Here is a 12,582-nt window from a genome sequence, read left to right on the forward strand (position 1 = left end):
GAGGTGCCACCAAAATGACAATCTAACACCAAAGAAGGACAATCTTGGTGGAAGGAGAGGCCAACCAAGGAAATCAAGTCTACAGGTCCTTCCAGAGCAAGAATGCAGCTAGTCAGGAAGGCAGATGGGTACCCAAGACTCCTGGGGCAAAGGGACTGCCCCTGTTCTTTTCCTGGGGAGTGCCATCCCCAGCCTCGACCAGGCCTCCTCTTTTATCCCAGGAAGTTCACTCACCCTAAGTTCCACTCCCTAAGCCCAACAGCAGCTTCTAGGGCTCCTTACTGGACATAAAGCCTCTTGGAACTGGATTCAACAAGGTTTATACCCACTCCTGGGGTGCGGAAAGAGGAACATTTTTCCAATAGAGTACCCAGAGGTCAAAATTTCCAATCTTCCCAAAATGTCCACCCATATAGCCCTGCCCCGCAAGCCCCTTCACAATGCAGACCACGCTTTCTGAGGTGCCCCGTGGCCAAGATGCATATTATTCATTCACCTACCCTGGGATGTGGAGTCCTCTGTACCTGCTATGAGCCCCAAGATCCCCAAAAGAAAGCTGTGCTTGTGCCCAGGGCCCACTGGACTACATCAACATGGGGACCTTGCCTTTGCCACTCCCAAGATGGCACCACTGCTTCTCACGTCCCCCCATGAGCTTAGTCACTCCCACATCAGCATGTCCCATAATATTCTTTTACTTTCACCTATTGAAGACTTTTTTTTTTTTTTTTTTTTTGAGACAAGGTGTTGCTCTGTCTCCCAGGCTGGAGTGCAGTGGCACAATTATGGCTCACTGAAGCCTCGAACTCCCAGTAGCTTGGGACCATGGGTGCATGTCACCACACCTGGCTATTTTTTTCTATTTTTCTATGGAGATAAGGTTTTGCTATGTTGCCCAAGCTGGTCTCGAACTCCTGGACTCAAGCAATCCTCCTGCCTCAGCCTCCCAAAGTGCTGGATTATAGGCACGAGCCACTGTGCCCAGCTTGAAGACTAGTATAAAGTCACTTACATGGCAAGTGCCACAAAACCAAGCTGATATGAAGTATTAAGGGGACACTTAAAAAAATAGGGAGTGTTGTAGTAATTCTAAAAGTGTTCAGAATCAGGAGATGGTGTGGATAGTCCTTGTGAATTCCTGGTGCACAATCAGATGGCCGACTTCCAGATGGGGTTAATAATACTTTCTGCAGAGCAGTTGACAGGGGCCAGAGCCTCAAATCATCAACCTCACTTGAACTGTCTTACTCCTTGGAATCCAATAATACGATTTATAGTGAAATGAAAGCTTAGATGCAAAAGAAGCCAGGGCTAGAATCTGGTGTTCTTTCCATGAACACTTTAGCAAGTGGAAGCCAAGAATGGAAAATGGGCTACAGACATGGAGTTTGGGGAGTGAGGTCATTTTGGGAAGTGAGAGTGAAGGGAGGAAGCAGAGGGCTGAAACTCAGGCCCCAATATGCCTAGAGAAGCCTCTTGTTATTGATGAGATTCAAACGAGTGATTTTTCATTTTGCCAAAGGCTTTAACATGGTTTAACTAATTTTCTCCTTCCTTCCTTCCTTCCTTCCTTCCTTCCTTCCTTCCTTCCTTCCTTCCTTCCTTCCTTCCTTCCTTCCTTCCTTCCTTCCTTCCTTCCTTCTCTCTTTCTTCTTTCTTTCCTTTCCGGTGTGGTGGTGGTGGTGGTGGTGGTGTTTTTTTGAGACAAGGGTCTTGCTCTGTTGCCCAGGCCAGAGTGCAGTAGTGCAATCTCGGCTCACTGCAACCTCATCCTCCTGGGTTCAAGAGATTCTCCTGCCTCAGCCTCCTGAGTAGCTGGGATTCAGGCAGGCACCACCACACTTGGCTAATTTTTGTGTTTTCAGTAGAAACGGGGTTTCACCATGTTGGCCAGACTGGTCTCGAAAGCCTGATCTCAAGTGATCTATCTCCCTCAGCCTCCCAAAGTGCTGGGATTACAGGTGTGAGCCAACGCGCCCGGCCCTCTCTCTTCCTTTCAACAGGGTATTTCTGTTGCCCAGGCTAGAATGCAGTGGTGATCGTAACTGACTGTAGCCTTCAACTCCTAAGCTCAAGTGATTCTCCCACTTCAGCCTCCCCAGTAGCTTAGACTACAGGCATGCACCACCATGCCTGGCTAATTATTTTGTTTTAGAGGTGAAGACCTGCTATGTTGCACAGGCTGGTCTCTAACTCTTTGCTTCAAGCAATCTTTCTGTCTTAGATTCCCAAAGTGCTGGGATTACACTTTGGGTGAGTGAGCCGCCACACTCATTCCTAATATATCCTGTGTTTATCTAAAACTTTGATGTTTTATTCATCATGTGTTTTCCGTGGGTGTTAATTTTTTTTTTTTTCCAAAAATGGAGTTCAAATGTTAACTTGATTGCAGAGATTTTCAGCACACTCTTCAGTTTTGTGCTCACTCATTCTAGACCTGTCCCTGAACGGAGGGTAAAATGATTCAGGATGGGACCGAAGACTTCACTGACCACTAATTTCAGTTTTTCTTTTTCCTTCTGATCAAATGTACAACAAACAATGATTTTTGTTCCTCAAAGGAAGCTGTAAGAACGGCAAAACATGAAAGAAGGGATCAGGCTTTACGATTTTCTTTGGTCCACTACCCTCCATCTGGTCTACTCACTGACTCACCCCTGGGATCCAAATTGGGGTGACACCATTACTACTGATCCCCTTAACCACCTTGATCAAACTCTGTAAAAAGTCTTTTCCTTTGTGTTCTGAAAATGTTAGAAATTACAAATAACTTTTTTTTTTTTTTTTGGAGACAGAGTTTTGCTCTTGGTGTGCAGGCTGGTGTGCAATGGCGTGATCTCGACTCACCACAACCCCTTCCTCCCAGGTTCAAGCAATTCTCCTGCCTCAGTCTCCTGAGTAGCTGGGATTATAGGCGCCCGACACCACGCCCAGCTAATTTTTGTATTTTTAGTAGAGATGGGTTTCTCCATGTTGCTTAGGCTAGTCTTGAACTCCTTACCTGAGGTGATCCACCAGCCTCAGCCTCCCAAAGTGCTGGGATTACAGATGTGAGCCATCGTGCCTGGTCAAAAAAAACTTTTAATAGAAAAATAATTAGGCCAGGTGCAGTGGTGGTGGGCGCCTATAATCCCAGCTACTTGGGAGGCTGAGGCACCAGAATCATGTGAACCTGGGAGGTGGAGGTTGCAGTGAGCTGAAGGCATGTCACTGCACTCTTGCCGGGGCAACAGAGTGAGACTCTATCTCCAAGAAAAATACTTAAAAGAATACCAACCCATAAAAATTGTTAAGTTTAAAGAACACAGATTTGGCACCCATCTGGTCTCATTCACCTCCCAGTGAATAAAAGATAGTTGTATGTCAAGGACCTGTTCTGGTATGTCAACAAGCATATGTGCCACTGGTTATTGAGTTTTGGTACACTTTGAGAGAATCTTTGCCCTTGCTCTGATAATCTTGAATGACGTAAAAGATCTGCAGTGGTAAGGGATGTATCGAGACTGTTCAGTCTTAAATGCCTCAATTAATATGAACAAACACTGGAAACACAGACAGGTATCAGGAACATCTCTACCATACTATACTCAACACTGAACACTTCTTATGCAAAGTAAGGACAGCCAGACATTGAAATCATTGAGTGTTTTATTGAACAATTAAGAAATGTATAACCATTTCATTACTTTACAATGGTAAAACCGATTTGTAATTTTTTATGTGAATATGCGAATTTGTACTTGAAAGAGTTTAGACTTGTATTGAATGAGGTGTATCTTGACAATCAAGTGGTTTTTTTTTCAGTACAAAATATACAAACAAGTATGTGTTTTAAACATAAATATAAACATAAACATAACTGAGACTAGCTTATGTTTCTACTCAAATGCACTTGTGGAAAGTACGATTCATCTGAAAAGACACTTTTAATAAGCTTTGAAATTCCACAGTGTTGTCAGATTTTCTATTTAAAATTACATATATATTAACCCCAACCTTTCATTTTAGCAAAATAAGGGTTAATGGTTTATGGTTTCTTCTACTTTATAATGTTTACAAAGTAAAACTTCTACTCCAGATATGAACTTTTGGCCCAGCATGGTGGCACATGCTTGTAATCCCAACATTTTGGGAGGCCAAGGAGGCGGATCACTTGAGCTCACCAGCCTGAGTTTGAGACCAACCTGGGCAACATGGCGATACCCCATCTCTACAAAAAATACAAAAATTAGCCAGGTGTGGCCGTGAATGCCTGTAGTCCCAGGTACTCGGGAGGCTAAGGTGGAAGGATCGCTTGAGCCAGGGAGGTGGAGGTTGAGCCTAGATCATGACACTGCACTTTAGCCTGGGTGATAGATCCAGATCTCATCTCAAAAAAAAAAAAAAAAAAAAAAAGAAAGAAAAAGAAAAAAAAAGATATAAACTTGTAAATTTCTTACCTGGAATTAACATAAAGTAAGAAAAATTCTGTGGCACTAAGCTAACAATCCTTCAATAAATACAAATTAAGAACATCTTAGCATCTGAGGAACACCTAGTTATCAACACAACTCAAATTTAGACAGGATAGTTTCTTTTTTGAGTAATCATATCCCTAAATTCCTTCTGATTTTTTATTTCCATGTCTCAGCATCTCGGGATGAACAACACCAAGACAAAGCCTAATAGGATGTTGAGCACTCATCTTTTAGATACAGGTATCACCCTGAGTAGGACTTCATTGGCATAACTGTATTTTAGATGTCAACTTTAAGTAAGACTTTTTAAGAAATTATCTATACAAAATAATAAAGGACATAACAAAATTTCAAAGGAAATCAAACATGGGGTTCTTATAATTACATGATGAGAAAGGTTAAAAAATGAATGGTTCCAGCCTGAATTCAAGACCAACCTGGGCAACAGGGTGAAACCTCATCTCTACAAAAAATACAAGAATTAGCTGGGTGTGGTGGCACACACATAATCCCAGCCTATAATTGGGAGGTTAAGGGACGAGAATCACTTGAACTTGGTAGGTGGAGGTTGCAGTGAGTCAAAAGCATGCCATTTCACTCCAGCCTGGGCAACAGAGCAAGACTCTGTCTCAAAACAAAAACAAAAACAAAAACAATGGTTTCATTTGAACATAAAATGAACTACAATTAGGATTTTATGTTTTACCTTCAAATGGACAACATTACTCATGAAATCAAAAAATCATACTTTCATAAACCTTAAAGCCTATCATAAAATTGGCAGCAATTAATAGCTTTTCTTAGTCTTTATCTATAATCAAAGAACCAATTATTTTCTCCCTTTTGTGAGAAGCCAAATGGTCAATGCAGTTGATTTCAGGTTGAGCAGTTTTTAGAAAATCACTCAAACATATACTTTTGGAGAATTATAGGAATATGAAAGCAACATTTTAAATTATTGCACCTTTTACCATGAGAGAGTTGTAAGACACTAAAAGCTATTTTTCTTTTTAACCCATAAGAGAATAATAATGTGCAGGAAAAGATGAAATATTTTTGTTATGTAGGCAAACAATTTGGGCTTCAGATTGGAATCCTTTTGAATTTATGTTACTTTCCCTCTAAAGAGAAGCCAAGAAGAATAAAATCCTCTGAAGCTAATAAACCATCCCAGGTGCTTTCAAAAGATCCTTTTTTTTGGTGTAGGAACTTCTAAGCAATCACACTGTTGGCATCATGAAGTTCTTTTGGGTGGCTGGGTCTCTTTCCTTCACTCCTCTTCTTCTTCTGATAGATCCAGTAAAGTTAGCTAGAGAGATCTATATCTGAGAGGCAAAGGAAAAAGAAATACATCAAAGAAATACTATCCAGCACACCAATAAACACATGCTTAATTTTTTTTTTTAAATAATGAGTTATGGAAGTTTACCAGTGTTTTTCAGTGCTGAAAGCATCTTTATGTATTCTTACTTTTCAATAGAAATGCAGCACCTGTGTGTCTTTAAAAGGTTGAATTTAAATTTTTATTTTATTTTATTAATTTTTTGAGACAGTCTCACTCTGTTGCCCAGGCTGGAGTGCAGTGGTATAGTCTCGGCTCACTGCAACCTCTGCCTCTCAAGTTCAAGTGATTCTCATGCCTCAGCCTCTTGAGTAGCTGGGATTACAGGTGTGCACCACTGGTGTCAATGTTTCCCTAGGTAGGTTCTTTTTGGCCCCCTCCCGAAGACATGAAGGCTGCTTCTTGCTTCATTTCTGGAAGTTTCCACCTCCTTCATATTTCACTTTCACTTCACATCTCACAGTCATAGTGGGGTGCTAACTGTGACTAATTTAGCAATACAAATATGCAGATGCCTCTTCTGGAATCATCTCTCTCAACTCAGATTGCCTAAATTTGAACATAAAAATGAAATGGCGCCAGGCATGATGGCTCATACCTACTGGTGAGGCTGGGGTGAGAGGAAGGCTTCAGCACAGAAGTTTAAAACCAGCCTGGAAAACATAGCAAGAGCTCATCTAGGAAAAATATGTATGTGTGGCTGGGCATGGTGGCTCATGCCTATAATCCTAGCACTTTGGGAAGCCGAGGCAGGTGGATTGCTTAAGCCCAGGAGTCTGAGACCAGCCTGGCCAACATGGTGAAACCCAGTCTCTACCAAAAACACAAAATTTAGCCGGGCATGGTGGTGCATACTTATATTCCCAGCTACTCAGGAGGCTGAGGCACGAGAATTGCTTGAAGCTGGAAGAAAGAGGTTGCAGTGACCCCAGATTATGCCACTGTACTCCAGCCTGGGCAAGAGAGCAAGACTGTCTCAAAAAAAAAAAAAAGAAAAAAGAAAAAAGAAAATAATATATATATGTGTGTGTGTTTTGTAAAAGACAGATGAAAATGAGATGGATTTTTTTTGCTTATCAAACTTACAATATATACATATTTGTTACCCAGGTTGAAGCACAGTGGCACGATCTTGGCTCTCCACAACCTTCACTTTCTGGGTTCAAGTGATTCTCCTGCCTCAGCCTCTTGAGTAGCTGGGATTACAGGCGTGCGCCAAGACACCTGGCTAATTTTTTTGTATTTGTAGTAGAGACAAATACTCTACCATGTTGGCCAGGCTAGTCTTGAACTCCTGATCTCAAGTGATCCGTCTGCCTCGGCCTCCCAAAGTCCTGAGATTATAGGTGTGAGCCACCTCTCCCAGCTGAAAAATTGTTAAATAAATTAAAATGTTATACTGCACAATATTCTTAATTTTTCTTTCCTTTTTTTTTTTTTTTTTTTTGTGACCAAACAACAAACCCAAGAAAATACTCATTTAATGCAGAGGAAGCAGTAGAGGAGGAAGAGAGTAACAAAAAAAGACATGAGACGTATAGAAAAGAAAAAGTAAAATTGCATAAGTAAGTTCGACCATATACATAATAAAATTAAACATGAACTTACTAAATAATCCATTCAAAAGGCAGATTGTGTCAGACTGGGTAAAAAAAAAAACAAACAAAAAACATGATCTAACCATATGTTCTTTGCAAAGGCATGTTTCTGATTCAAAGCCAAAAATAGATTGAAAGTCAAAGGATGGAAAAAGAGATATCATGCAAGCAGCAAGTATAAGAGAGAGCTGAAGTGAATATACTAATAATAATGTCATATTTTAAAAAATTAAGACAAAGCCGGGCACGGTGGCTCATGCCTGTAATCCCAGCACTTTGGGAGGCTGAGGTGGGTGGATCGTAAGGTCAGGAGTTCTAGACCAACCTGGCCAACACGGTGAAACCCCATCTCTACTAAAAATACAAAAATTAGCCGGGCGTGGTGGCGGGCTCCTGTAATCCCAGCTACTCAGGAGGCTGAGGCAGGAGAATCGCTTGAACTTGGGAGGCGGAGGTTGCAGTGAGCCAAGATCGTGCCACTGCACTCCAGCCTGGGCGACAGAGCAAGAATCCGCCTCAAAAAAAAAAAAAAAAAAAAAGACAAAAATTGTTACTAGAGACAAAGAAGGACATTTATAATGCTAAAAGGGTCAATTGAGGAAGATAGAACAGTTAAGAAGATAAATATACTTAAAAACAGAGCCCTAAAATACATGAAGCAAAATCTGGCAGAATTGAAAGGAGAAATAGATGATTCAACAATGGAATCAAATTAGAAATCAATAACAAAAGAAATTTGAGAAATTCTCAAATATATGGAAATTAACAACAGACTCCTAAACAACCAGTAACTCAAAGAAGACTCACAAGGGAAATAAGAGACTATTTTGAGATGAATGACAATGAATACTTAGGGAATACAGCTAAAGTAGCACTTGGAGAGAAATTTATACCTATAAACATCTATAGTAAAAGAGAAGAAAGATCCCAATTGAATACCTAACATTTCACTTAAGACTCTAAAAATGGAAGAGCAAACAAAACCTAAATCAGGCAGAAGCAAGGAAATAATGATGATTATGGCAGAAACGAATGAACTGGAGAATGGAAAAACCATAGCAAAAATCAACAAAATGAAAGTTGTTTCTTTGGAAATAGCAACCAAATTGATGAACCTTATTTAGACTGACCAAGAATAAAAGAGGAAAGACTCAAAATACTACTCTGAAATGAAAGAGAGAACATCACTACTAACCTTACAAGAACAAAAAATAACTATAAGAAAATAATATAAACAACTGTGTGACAACAAATTTGATAACTTAGATAAGATAGACAAATTCCTAGAAAGAGACAAATTCCTAGAAAGACACAAATTACCAAAACTGACTCAAAAAGAAATAAAAATCTGAAATAGATCTATAACAAGAAAAAAGATCGAATTAGCAATTAGGAAACTTTCCAAAAAGAACCACATGGCTTCACTGGTGAATCCTATAAATCTATTAAAGAATAATTAGTATCATTTTTTCCCAAACTCTTCCAAAATTCAGAAGAGGAGAAAACACTTCCCAAGTCATTTTATGGTTACCCTGATACCAAAATCGGAAAAAGACATCATAAGAAAAGTACAGAACAATATCTCTTATGAATGTAGCTGTAAAAATTCTCAACAAAATACTAACAATCTAAATTCAGCAACATATGAAGAACGTTGTGATTTAGTGGGATTTACCTCAGAAGTACAAAGTTAATTTAACATCCAAAAATCATTTAATGTGATGCATAATATTAATAGAATAAGAGATAAAACATATAACACATGATAATATATATACATATATATGTGTGTGTGAATATATATTTGGTTTTCTGTATTTTTTTTTCTTTTTTTTCTTTTGAGACAGGGTCACACTCCATTGCTCAGGCTAGAATGCAGTGGTTTGATCAAGCTCACTCAGTCTCAACTTTCTGGACCTGGGATCAGGCAATTCTTTCACTTCAGCTTCCTGAGTAGTTGGGACTGTAGGTGCATACCACCACACCTTCTTGGCTAATTCTTTGCATTTTTTGCAGAGATGGGGTTTTGCTGTGTTGCCCAGGCTGGCCTCAAACTCCCTGGCTCAAGCAATCTGCCCCCCTCAGCCTCCCAAAGTGTTGGGATTACAGGCGTGAGCCACCACACCTGGTCACACATGATAATTTAGATACAGAAAAAGAAGTTGACCAAAACAAACATCCTCCCTTCATAATAACAACATTCAGCAATCTTGCAATAGAAAAAAATTTCTCAATCCGATAAAGGTCATCTACAAAGACCCATAGCTAACGTAATACTTAATGGATGAAAGACTAAATCTGGGACCAAGAATAAGACAAACATGTTTGCTTGAACTACTTTGGAGGTTCTCATCACAGCACTTAGGCAAGAAAAGAAAAAAGACACCCAAATTAGAAAGGAAGAAGAAACTACCTCAATTTGCAGGTGATCTTGTACGTGAGCTTGGACACAGCAAATCCTAAGGAACCTACTGAAAAACCTATGAGAATGAATCAATAATTTTATTAAAATTTCAGAATGTAAGATCAATAAAAAATCAATTGTATTCCTATGCATTAGCAATGGACAATTCAGAAATGAAATTAAGAAAATTCCATTTGCAATAGCATCAAAAGAATAAAATACTTAGGAATAAATTTAACAAACGAAGTATGAAACTTGTACTGTGAATACTACAAAAGCAATTAAAATAGACCTGAACAAAGAGAAATACATTCCATTTCATGGATCGGAAGACTTAATTTTGTCAAGATGGCAATACTTGCTACATTGATCTATAAATTTAAAACTATCCCTATCCAAATACCAGATGGCTCTTTGCAGAAATTGACAAAGTAGATGTAAATCTTTGTGACCTTCGATTAATTAAAAAAAAAAAATACATAATACCTAAAGAACAAGCTACCGAAGAAAACATAGACTAATTTGACGTCAATAAAATTAAAAACTTTCTTGCTCCAAGGACAACACCAAAAAAAGACATCCACAGAATGGAAGAAAATATTTGCCCATCATATTTCAGATAAGGGCTTTGTATTCAGAATATATACATATATGTATATCTTACAGCTCAACAATATAAAGACAAATAATCCAACTGAAAAATGGGCAAAGGATTTGAATAGCCATTTCCCCAAAGAGACACAAATATCCAATAAGCACGTGAAAAGATACTCAACATTTCGGTCATTATGGAAATGCAAATCAAAACCACAGTAAGATGTCACTTCACACCCTCTAGGATAGCTATAACAACAAGTGTTTGCAAGTATGTGGAGAAATTAGAACCCACATATACTGCTGGTGGGAATGTGAAATGATGCCACTCCCATGAAAAACAGCTTGGCAGTTCCTCAATGAGTTACACATGGAATAACCATATGACCCAACAATTCCTCTCTTTTAATTCCCAGAGAACTGAAAACATATGTTCCAACAAAAACTTATATACTAATGTTCACAGCAGAATGATTCATATTAGCCAAATAGCGGGAATAACCCAAATGTTCATCAATAGTTGACAGGACAAACAAACTGTGATTTTTCCATATTATGGAATTGTATTCAGTCATAAATTGGAGCGGAGTACTGATACATGCTACTACATGGATTGGCCCTGAAAACATTAAGTAAAAAAAGCTAATTACAAAGACCATGTATCACAGGAATTCATTTATATGGAATATCTAGAATAGGGAAATCTGTAGAGACAGAAAGTAGATTAGTGGTTGTTCAGGACTGAACAACTGGGGAGAAACGGGGAGTGCCTGCTAATGGGTATGGGGTTTCTTTATGGGATGATGAAAATGTTCTAAAATTGATCATGGTGATGGTTGCACAACTTAGGAATATAGTAAAAGCCATTAAATTGTACACCTTAAATGGGTGAATTGTCTGGTGTATAAATGATATCTGAAAAAAAATTAAATATACATATCCTCATAATTCCACTTCTAGGAATATTTTGTAAGAAAATAAGTGTACATATGTTCAAATATGTATGCATGCCTGTTCACTGCAACATTGTTCAAAATAGCATAAATAAATACTACAAAACGTAAATATTGGTCAATAAAGTCAAGATAAATAAATTAAGGCTATCCATACAGTGAAATGCAATCATCCCTCAGTGTCCCTGGGAACTGGTTCTAGGACTTCCCTTGGATACCAAAATCCATGGATGCTGAAGTCCCTTATATAAAATGGTGTAGTATTTGCATATAAATTACACCCAGCCTTCCGTATACTTTAAATTGTTTCCAGATTACTTATAATACCTAATACAATATAAATGGTATGGAAATAGTTGTTATACTGTATTGTTTAGGGAATAATGACAAGGAAAAAAGTTTGAACATGTTCAGTACAGATACTACCATTCTGGTTTTTTCCCCAAATATTTTCAATCTGCCATTGGCTGATTTAATGAAAAACCCATGGATATGGAGGGCTGACTGGACTACAGTGTCATTCAAAATGACATTCTTAATACCTAAGTGACGGGTTGATAGGTGCAGCAAACCACCATGGCACACGTTTATCTATGTAACAAACCTGTGCGTTCTACACATGTATTCTGAAACTTAAAGTAAAATAAAAATAACTTACTGTTTTCATATGTACAAATAAATACATCTAAGTAAAAGACAAATCAGTAAATGGATTTCATATGTTTAAATAATGTGTATATATGTCATATTTATGCACATATAAAAGTAAATTAGATTTAATGTCATTTAGATGCTAAGTAAAAGATGAAGCTGTAAATGGTTTTCAAATGTGTTTAAATAATGTGTATATATGTCATATTTATGCACATAATTTTTGTATATATAAAAACGTTGCTATTAGAAAAAAATGTGAAGAGAACTAGTATAAAATTGAACTAAACTCCAGCACAATTTTGACATAAATGAAATGTGATACCTAAAGAACTCCAAGCCCCCGCATACCCCCCACCCTCACCCCTACTCCCTCCCCACCCTCACCAAGGTTACTTTGGCCAGTGTAATAAAAGAAGTTATTGGGAGGCTGAGGCAGGAGAATCGCTTGAACCTGGGAAGCAGAGGTTGCAGTGAGCCGAGATTACGCCATTGCACTCCAGCCTGGGCAACAAGAGGGAAACTCCGTCTTGAAAAAAAAAAGTTATATATGGTACACACACACCCACACATACATACACAC

Source organism: Papio anubis, chromosome 3 (assembly GCF_008728515.1).
Source record: "Papio anubis isolate 15944 chromosome 3, Panubis1.0, whole genome shotgun sequence".
Taxonomy (NCBI): Eukaryota; Metazoa; Chordata; class Mammalia; order Primates; family Cercopithecidae; genus Papio; species Papio anubis.